General features: G+C 39.3%; 1 protein-coding gene across 1 annotated transcript in view; it reads right to left on the bottom strand.

The window, feature by feature from the left end:
* LOC106783978 (serine/threonine-protein kinase minibrain) overlaps positions 1–7,939 on the bottom strand; it is a 56,967-nt gene extending 49,028 nt beyond the window's left edge. Inside the window, exon 1 of the mRNA XM_014743016.1 lies at positions 7,829–7,939. The gene's annotated coding sequence lies outside the window, so the exon portion shown is untranslated. The remainder of the gene's footprint in view (positions 1–7,828) is intronic.
* Between the last annotated feature and the right edge of the window lie 2,277 nt (positions 7,940–10,216).

Raw genomic sequence — 10,216 nt, 5'->3', positions numbered from 1 at the left:
ATTATAATGGACGTAGAGAATTCGTTGAATGGTCAAAACCATGCTGCATTTAGAAACAGTGTGAGAGAGAGAGAGAAAGAGAATGAGTATATGTATATGTATATGTGTGCGTGTGTGTATGAGAGAGAGTGAGAGAGATAAGAGAAAGAAGAGAGAGATTTGAATAGAGGTTTTGAAAAGCGCTCTTTCAAGAAGCATTATCCATATTAAGCGAAAGTTCGTTCCACTCTGAAAAGAAACGCTCTACGAGCTTCAAGTTGACTCGCAATAGGAAAACTCGTGCGGAAACGTAAGAAGGTTTCTTCCCTGAGAAGGAGAAAATGAAGAAGAAGAAGAAGAAGAAGAAAATGAAGAAAAAGTAAAAGAAATATAGTTGGAGATTAATAATCATTTAGTTATTTACTTGTCGATTGTGTTAAACGATCGTGAGAATACTATCATGTATCTTACCTACGCGAGGATTTATACGTTTACGTTGATTAAAGGATATATACGAGAATAAAATGAAAATCCTACAATCAAATGTGGAATAATGTATTATGTACGAATGAGAGTTTCTCTTAAAATTATTTACACCTTTACGCTTGCTAATAGTTTTCATTGAACAAAGATTATCGATATAATATCTTTAAGATTAAACAAAATTGAAAAATAAATACATTAAAAATATTATCTTAAATTAGATATTTCACACGAATTTAACACGCGTGAAAGTTTTATTTATAACAATTGAATTAAACGAATGCAAAAATAATGTACCTTTAAATTTAGTATTACAATCAGTTTAATACTCATTAAATTAAAAATAATACAGAATACGTTTGTTTAAAAATGATTTAAATTTCGTATAAACAATTTATAGATCTGACATTTTATTGGATGAAATTTTTCAATTCACAGTAATCATTGGTTAAGAACTTGAAAACAAATGTATTTGAATTTAAACGATATAAAATATTAATATAATACAATACTGTGTGTTCGATTTACCTTAATTAATTGATAATTAATCGAAATAAATGTATATTCTAATCTAAAAGCACGTAGTATAAGCTCGATGAACCGTCCTCTACGAAATCCCCCGTTAGACTGTTTCTCGTTGTCCCCTATGAAAGTCAGTTAAAATTCATCTATTAATTATTGTTTATATTACTTTTCGAAGTTTATATATACCTATATATGTATTTATAACGCACATAATAATATTCGAAATATAAATAATAGAATATATGTATACCTATATAAAATGAAAAATTTATTAAGCGTAACACTACTGTATTATTTTAAAAGATACTCTCTCTCAATGTGTGTATGCATTTTTAAATAACAAAATTTGTTATACTTTCTAAACATGTGTGCCGTTGTTGTTACACTTCCACATCTATAACAATTTCAAATGAGAAAAAAAGAAAGAAAGAAAGAGTTAAAAAGAGAGATAAAAGGGTGGTGGGACGAGGAGGAGAGAGGGGGGGGGGGATTAACAAGCGAACCTTTCGTTCTAAGACCTCCATCTTCTTTCTCTTTCCTTGCTCGCGAACTTCGATCTATATTTAAACATATATGAACCAGAAATGGCGAGTAAAAGTTCTATATCGATTTAAAAAGGTCGATCTCAGCAAGACACCTATTATCTCGTCGTATGAGCGTTCACAGTACATACTCTTTTACGCACTTTTCATTCATTTATTCAATGTTTTTTTTTTTCTCTTTTTTTTTTTTATTCGATCAAGCTGCATCAACCATGTAACATGACCAAAATATTACCTCTATATTTTGATTAATAACTAGTAATAATAATAATAATATCCTTTTGGGAGAAAAATAATTAACTCGTTTCTAAAAAAAATACAAATTACATGGTTCATATTGCGATATTAATGAAACGGTATATATATTTTTTTTTTAATCTCTCTTTCATATATATATATTTTTTTTTGTTTTCTTTTTAATGGTATTCATGTAATCACGTTGCGTTCCAAAAAGTGATTAAACTTATACGCAACGCGTTACACCGTTGATCGACGTTAATTTCATCGATTAGTATAGTTGTCTATTATAATTATTCTCTCTCACTCTCTCTCTCACACACACACTCATTCTACATTAATTTCCATGGGTTCTAAACAAAATATTAAAGAGTAAATCATTAAAAGAGGTGTCCACAAAATTTGCACGACGAAAGGTAGTCCTTTGTCGCGTAAAAATAAAAGGAAAACAAAAAAAAATACTAAAGAGTTATCGTTTGGGCAAAAGAACGCGACAAGGATTGGACAAGGGAGTAGGAGGAGGAGAAGGAGGAGGAGGAGGGCTTTTATAATATCGGTAAAGGGAAAGATCCTTCAGTTAGATTTTGACTTTTCCGCGTTGGATGATTCCGAGTGCTTTTTACGAAATATCTGATTTTATCTTCGATAAGAGAAAATTTTTGGCCGTTGAAAAACGAGGTGAGAAAATATACGCACGTGGAGGAGAAGAAAGAACGTGTATATAAAGGGGGAAACAATACAACATAAAAGCATAAGGGAAGGGAATTTAAAAAAAAATAAGAAAAAAAAAATTAAGGAAAAGTAAAAGTTTGTTCGGCAGGCAAGTTTCGAGTTTTAACGAATATGAAAAGGATTTCTTGTTGTGTTATATGAAAGGAGGATTAGGATTAAGAGAAAATAAGGAATTGACACGTTCTAAACAGATGGCCTTCAGCGGTTCTTTTCTTCCTTGATGTTAGAAAAGAGAAAAGAAAGATCCCAGCACACCACCAGGAGGGAACATAACAAATGTTATAGTAAATAGGTAAGATCTCACTTTTCGGAGATTCGTTTGTTCTCTAATAAAAGAAGCACATATGTTGGTAATAAAAACAACAACATGACTTTTTGCTTCTTCTTCTTCTTTTCTTTTGTTTACCCGTAGTTTTAAAAATTAAAGAGACGAAATAGAATGATGACACGATTCACGTTGCGTTTGTCATCTCTTTTCTGAATCCTTTTAAATTTATTTTTGAATCCTTTTAAATTTATTTTTGAATCCTTTTAAATATATATTTTTATTTCTATATTCACACATATACTATTCACTTTATCGCGAATAAGAAGGATGATAGGAAGAAATTATCAATGTAAAAGAAAAAAACGGGAGAGAGAGAGAGAGAGAGATAGAAAAGGGATACCTTTTGATCGTCACATGTGATAACGATGTTAATGATAGAAATAAAGGGTCGAGTAATGGGATGAAATCCGTGAGATTAAATCTACGGGTTTTCTCTCTCTCTCTTTCTTTCTCTTTCTCTCTTTTAATAAAACGATATAGACAGCACACGCAGTTCATGCGATACGCGTGCCGTTTCCGCTTTGTTTTCGCGACGCGTTACTACCGACAAAGGATGATGATGATACCCCTCGCCCCCATTCCCCGCATCAGCGTCGTATGCACGTAAACTTTGTTTTTTTTTTTTTTTATCTCTTTCCAACTCTTTTTCTAGTTGAACCCCGTTTTTCTATGAGTCTCCCTCCCTACCATCCGCCTATCGTAATAATCTGTTGGCATTGGTGTTATTGCTACTATTGACAACGATCTCGATCGAGAAAATTCTCTCCGATTTTATCTCTATTTATTCATTTATTTATTTATTTATCTATTTGTCTATCTGCACTATATTTTTTCTTTTCCCTTTTTTAAATTTACATCCGTTTTTCCTTTTCAATTTCTCGGCAGAACACTTTCGAAAGGAACGCAACACGAAAAGCAACGATATTGAAAACATTGACTAATGATTATTGGCCTTCAGTCTGGCGACGCACCGCATCGTGACTTTTCTTAACAATAGGATTAAACAACGAGAATGAGAAAGACAAAGAGTCTTGTCACCCCCTACCCCACCACCCCATCCCACCACCACTCGTATACGCTTTCGTATAACGTTAATTATACGTTTACGTTACTTCTCATCGTTCGAAAACGTCAGGACGATTAACTTTACGCGATCGGTAAAGAATTAAAATAAATTACAAACAAATTGCAATTCCTCTTCGTTTGAGGATTAATCTAGAGAGAGAGAGAGAGAGAGAGAGAGAGAGAGAGAGAGAGAGAGAGAGAGAAAAAGTGAGAAGGAAAAGAGAAAGAAAGAGAGAGAGAGAGAGAGATAGTGGCGACAGTGTGGTGGTCTCAGTACGATTGATCGACGTTGGTAAACAATACCACGTGACTGGAAAAACTCGAGTTAGGAAAAAGCTTAAAAAAAAGAGAAGAAGAAAAAAAGAAAAAGAGGAAAAAAAAAACAGTGCATAAATTTTGTATTCATCCTTTCTCGCGCTCTCTCTCTCTCTCTCTCTTTCTCTCTTTTTATCTCTTTCCCACCATCTAATCTTTGATCAAAAATATTGTAAAAATAATCTAAGTCAATGTTTTTTTCCTTTTAAATTGAAACAACACGAGTTTGCAATAAGTGGCCTAACCGTTAGCACGCTAAACGTAGACGCGACGCGTGTTTCTATCTTTCTGTCTATCTGTCTGTCTTTCGTTTTTTCTCTTTCTCTCTCCTTCAAGAGAGCCTACTAAGTAAAGCCGACCAATAAGTGACGTCGTGAAACGTGTTGTCTATTATTAGAAGCGCCGTGTTTCCGCGTACGGCTACATTCCTCGTGTCGATAATATAAGTAAGTACAAGCAAAAAGTAAAACGAACTCTCTAAAGATGTTCACAGACTTGCCTATCGCTCATTAACAAATATACATATGTATATGTATATGCACGTCGGACAGAAACGTAGATAAGAACGAACTTATACGTACTTGGTGTTTACGTAAATGAATTTTTCTTAATTTCTTTTTTATTACTTGGAACGACAATAGAGGAAGAGAGAGAGAGAGAGAGAGAGAGCTTGGGTTCTATATTTAATCGTGACCTTGAACATTGTTCGTTGAAAAAAAAAAAAAAGAAAAAAAAAAGGCGCGTAGTTCGCGGTCGAATCTCTCCGATAAAGCACAGAGGGAAAACGGAAGGGAAAGGAAAGAGAAAGAGAGTGAGAGAAGGTTAGAGGGGAAGGGAAGAGGTAAAAGGAGAAAGAGGGAGACAGGGAGGACGACGGATGGATCACGCGGAAGCTGGGGCATGTAAATCTCGTACGTAACTGACCTATCGTCGTTCTCTCTTAATCGATCCACCTCGGCACCGCTTTGCGGGTCAAATGCGAGCCGAAATTACGAGAAATGCCGATCTACGAGGTTTCTTTTAAAATGATTCAAAATAATCGCGTTAGAATATATATTAGAATATGATTGATTTTAAGAAGAACCCCGATACACTAATAAAATTTGTTCGTCTTTGGTTAAAACGAATGAGAAAAAATGTGCAACTTAAGAAATAATGATTCAATTATTAATCACACTTTTTTTTCTACTATTCTCGGATTTAAACTTGTTAAAGAGTTTAATTTTATATCGAGGTAATCCACTGGATAACGTAAATCAAAGTTTTGATTGACTTATTCTATGAGAATACGTGAGAAATGTATTCCTCGGATTGGGATCATTTGAAAGTTCGCGCGATCCCCGATCACGTGACCGCTACTACTCCCGATAGGCGGTAAATTCAAAGTAAGAAGTGAAGTTAATCCGATTACGTTCCAGCCATTCTCGCTTACGAAAGCAGCCTGGCCGCTTAGGAAAGCGGCTTCTTTTCCTTGCATTGAGGTGTCGAATAACCGGGAAAGGAATTCGCGGATTAAGCATTGCACGAACTCGAATACATTCTTTGTTTCAACGAATTCAAATTCGTTTCATTTTTTTGTTTCTTTTTAGTTGCTACGTTAAGAAAAAAAAATAGAGAAGGAGAGAAAATCAAAGAAATACAGAGAATGAGTCAATCTAATCATCATTATTATTATTATTATCATTATTATTATTATTATCGTTATCAAGAACGAAATATCATTTTTAATTTGTGGACTTTAGAATGAACGTGAAGTTGCAGTTATACATATATATGCATTCACTTGTTGGCTACTTCTTCTCCTTTTACATTATACGAAACATTATTTCCTGATATCGATAAATACAATGTCATCAAAGATGACAATGTTCGCTGACTCATCCTACATATTTCCGATAATTCCGAGAATCGATTAGAAGGAAATTTCAAAAATACGTTTTTCGTAAAACACGTTAACGAGTTTTAATCCTCTCAATCGCAACGTCGTAACACGCGGTATAAACGTCGTACTCCATTTTTCTTTTCTCTAATGGCGCCACGTGCATGACTCATCCACGTCGGGGAATATTCTCATTATCGTTACGACGAAAATTATTGCTATGGAGAGATCGATGAACGAATAATAAAGTTCGATATGAATACTCTACGAACGATACAAACGAACGAAATAATGAATGAACGATCTAACGACGGATGACAAGGAAAAGTTGCTGCGAAAAAAAGAAACAAACCAAAAAAGAAAGAAAAATAGAGAGAGAGGGGGAGAGAGAAATAAAAAGTAAGAAAGATCGAGTTATTCGTTTAGATCGAGACGCGTAATGCATCGATAAGAAGAAATCTATCAATGGAGACAGGAAGCTTCGACGCGTTATACGTGTGTATACATATATGTACATACTTACTTACTACGTGCAAATTTATCGTGCGAGAGAGTTAGAGAGAGAGAGCACGATTGCGCGCGCGCGCGTAAGATTGCGCGACAATACGAAAGAGCGTAAAATCACACGAGAAAATGTTTATGATGTTCCTTGTTAAGCTAAAAAATACAAAAAAAAATAAAAGTACATAGATATATGTACATAAAAAAAAAAAAGGAAGGAAGAGAAATTATAAATGCATGTCGCACAATAATGACAAGAAGAACAACGTCGACACGACGGCAACGATGATGACGATGACGATGACGACGACGACGACGACGACGACGCGTAAAATACTAAAGTACCACAACGTCCCATCGATAATTTTTGAGGTTAAGTTCTAGCGGACAGTGACTTAACCTCTGAAGGTAGCAGCAGCACAGCAAAGCAGCAGCAGTAATAGCAGACACAGCAGCAGCAGCGACGATAACGGCGCACACTATCGAACTTTCACCCAAAACTCGCGAACGTGCCGTTCGAGATTTCATGCGGTGTGTGTGTGCTATGACACGACATGATACGACACGACACGACACGACACTTTGTAGAGCCCTTTGAATCGAAGTAAAAGGAAGATACGAGAGAGAGAGAGAGTAAGACAAAACTTTACACTTTGTCGGGGAAACAGAGAAAGACGTAGAAAACGTTAAACACGCGCGAGATAGATAGATAGAAAGAGAAAGAGAGATAGAGAGAGAAAGAGGGATGGAGAGAAAAAGAAAGAAAGAGAGAGAGAGATTATACGAACAAACGGAAGTTTACCGTAGGAAAGGATCGCGCATAGGAGCGGAGTCGCACGCGCTTCTCCGCTCTTCGTTCGATCGTCCACTTCGATACGTACGTCTCGAAATACGCAGCACGATAGCGATTCGTCCGTTGGGAGACCTAACCTCAACTCGACGACGGCTACGGCTACGGCGACGGAGACGACACGACGACAACGGCAACGGCTAGTGCCGCACGAGAGCGCGCGCGTTCCTTTCTTTACGTATATATTACACCGTACAGAACACGCGGTCGACTTCGACTTCGACTTCGACTTTAAAACTTCGAATACGAATACGATACGAGCTACAAATGCTTCGTTCCTGCGTGTATGCAGGAAGTAGGAAGCGAGATAGAGAGAGAAAGAGAGAAAAAAAATGATAGGAAAAAGGGAAAAAGGAAAAGAGAAGAAGAAGAAGAAGAAGAAAGGAAGATACCTCGGTGGTGCTCGAAGAAGAAGACTCGAGAGGCGTCGTCCACCAGCACCTTGCTTCTTCTTTTTCTTCTTCTTCTTCTCCTCCACCACTTTCTCCACCACCACCACCACCACCACCACCTCCGCCAGTTCTCCTTCGTTCTTTCCTCTCCTCTTTCCTCCTCCTCCTCCTCCTCCCCCTCTCCCTCCTTCCCTTTCGTCGTCTTCCTCTTCTTCCACTAACCACGACGAGGCTCGAGGCCACGCACGCCTGTCTCACCGAAATATAATAATAATGCAGCACGTTTAGATATACGTATATATGTATATGTATATATATCTATATTTATATATACGTATACATAATATATATAATGTGTATATATATATATATATATATATATATATATATCTCTTTTTCTCTTTCTTTGCAAAGCACTTCACCGACGACAACACGGCACACTAGCTTGCTGGCAGTGCTGGCACAAGAGACGTAAGAAGAGAAGAAAAAAGAAAACAAAATATAAAACGGTGGGGGTGGATTGGCGCACACATACACACAGAGACACACAGGGACACGCGGAAGTGGAAAAACACAAGGCGAAGAAGAGGCGAACTACCGCCGCCGCGAAACGCGAAGGAGTCGGACCACGGAAGGCGAACTGTCACATACGCTCGGCCTTCGGACGGTGCTTTCCTCTCCTATACCCCGCTTGCTAGCTCACCGCTTCTTCTTCCTTTTCCTTCTCCTCCTCCTCCTCCACCACCACCTCCGCCTCTTTATCCTCTTTCTTTGTCGCACGCTTGATCAAGGCACGCAACCCGCACCGAAAGTCGCGATTTCTTCTTCGCTCTCTCTCTCTTTTCCTCTGACACACGACACACCGTTGCGCACACCGTGTTCCCTCCTCCTACCCCTCTTGTTTCGCGGCTCTCTTTCTGCCTACACCCGCCTACCCGCCTGCTTATTCGTTCGTTCGTTCGCTCGCTCGCTTGCCTGCCTGTATTTGCTTACTTGCCTTTCTTTTAATCCGATCGAGCCTCGACGAAGGAATAATCAGGTCGTAGCCATGAAATCGAATAACCGTCGCAGAAATTGTTCCTGCAATATCGTTCTCAGGCAAGTACTATTCTTGTCCAACGTTCAACGTAACACGTGGACACCTGTATCTTCGTCGTCGCGTTAAAATGTCAGACTTCCGTTTTCTCTTTCCACGAGCTACACGATGATGAACCGTTATCGCTGACAGATCGGACAATTTGGAACACAACGTGATACGATACGACGCGACGACGACGACGACGACGACAACACTAGCAAACACGAGTAACACGCGCGCACGTGGAACTCGCGAGACCTGACGTCAGCGACGTTGACGCCGTTGACAACGTCGACGACAACGGAAAGCGCGCCTTTAATTCTGTTCTTCCTGCCTGACTGCTCGCTTGCCTGCCTGCCTGCCTGCCTGTCGTTTATCTAACGCTCGCGCGAGAGAGAGAGAGAGAGAGAGAGAGTTTAGCGAGGATGCTTACTCTCGCCCTTTCCTTCTTCCTTGTCCCCCTTCAATATTCCACCCTCCTACCACCCTCTACCTCTCTCCCTTTCTTCACCGATATCACCAAGCACGCGGCGGGACACTCCCGAGAGCGCGACAACTTTTCTGTCCTCCTTCCCTCGCTTTTGTTACAATTACTCTACTTGCTTACTGCTTCTGCTGTGACGTTGTTTTTGTTGTTGTTGTTGCTGTCTTGTGTAGTCTCGTCGTTGCACTCTTACAAGAGTGCAGACGATACACCATTGACAGTGGTTCTCTCTTTGTTTCCGTTCGTTAAACGCGTTCCAAAAATGTACGATATGAACGATTTCGATGTGTCGTTGTTGATAATGTTGAGACGCTCTTATTACCGTTGTGTAAAATGACGACACGACAAACAACGAGGAGGAAGAGGAAGACGACGACGACGACGACGACGATGCAATGATGACAACGACGACGACGACAACGGCAAAGAGAGCAAGAATGAAAACAAAGAGAAGGCGAAGAGGTGTTGCACCTTATCACGTGGTACTCCGCAGCACACCTTTCTCGCCGCGATGTTCGCGTCGTCTCGAGGAAGGAGCGGAAAGAAACAGACAGAGAGAGAGAGAGAGAGAGAGAGAGAAGAAAAAAGAGAAGATAAAGAGACGGCTCCTTTTCTACTCTCGAGGCGGCGCTCTCTCGCGCGATTACCCGATAGGTTATCGGCCACGAGGAGGTGAAAGAAGCAAAAGGAGCGCGAGTAGTGCGAGCGGACGCGCTCGCGCGACGTCCTTCTCTTCTGGCGCCACTGCTGTCGTCGTCGTCGCCGCCACCACCACGACGACGACCACCTCCACCACCACCGCCGCCACCACTACCGCCACTACTAC

Source organism: Polistes canadensis, unplaced genomic scaffold, assembly GCF_001313835.1.
Source record: "Polistes canadensis isolate GaletaPanama2010 unplaced genomic scaffold, ASM131383v1 scaffold_28, whole genome shotgun sequence".
In the NCBI taxonomy this organism is placed as follows: domain Eukaryota; kingdom Metazoa; phylum Arthropoda; class Insecta; order Hymenoptera; family Vespidae; genus Polistes; species Polistes canadensis.
The sequence above is the reverse complement of the archived record's forward strand: the minus strand, read 5'-3'. Positions and strand labels throughout refer to the sequence as shown.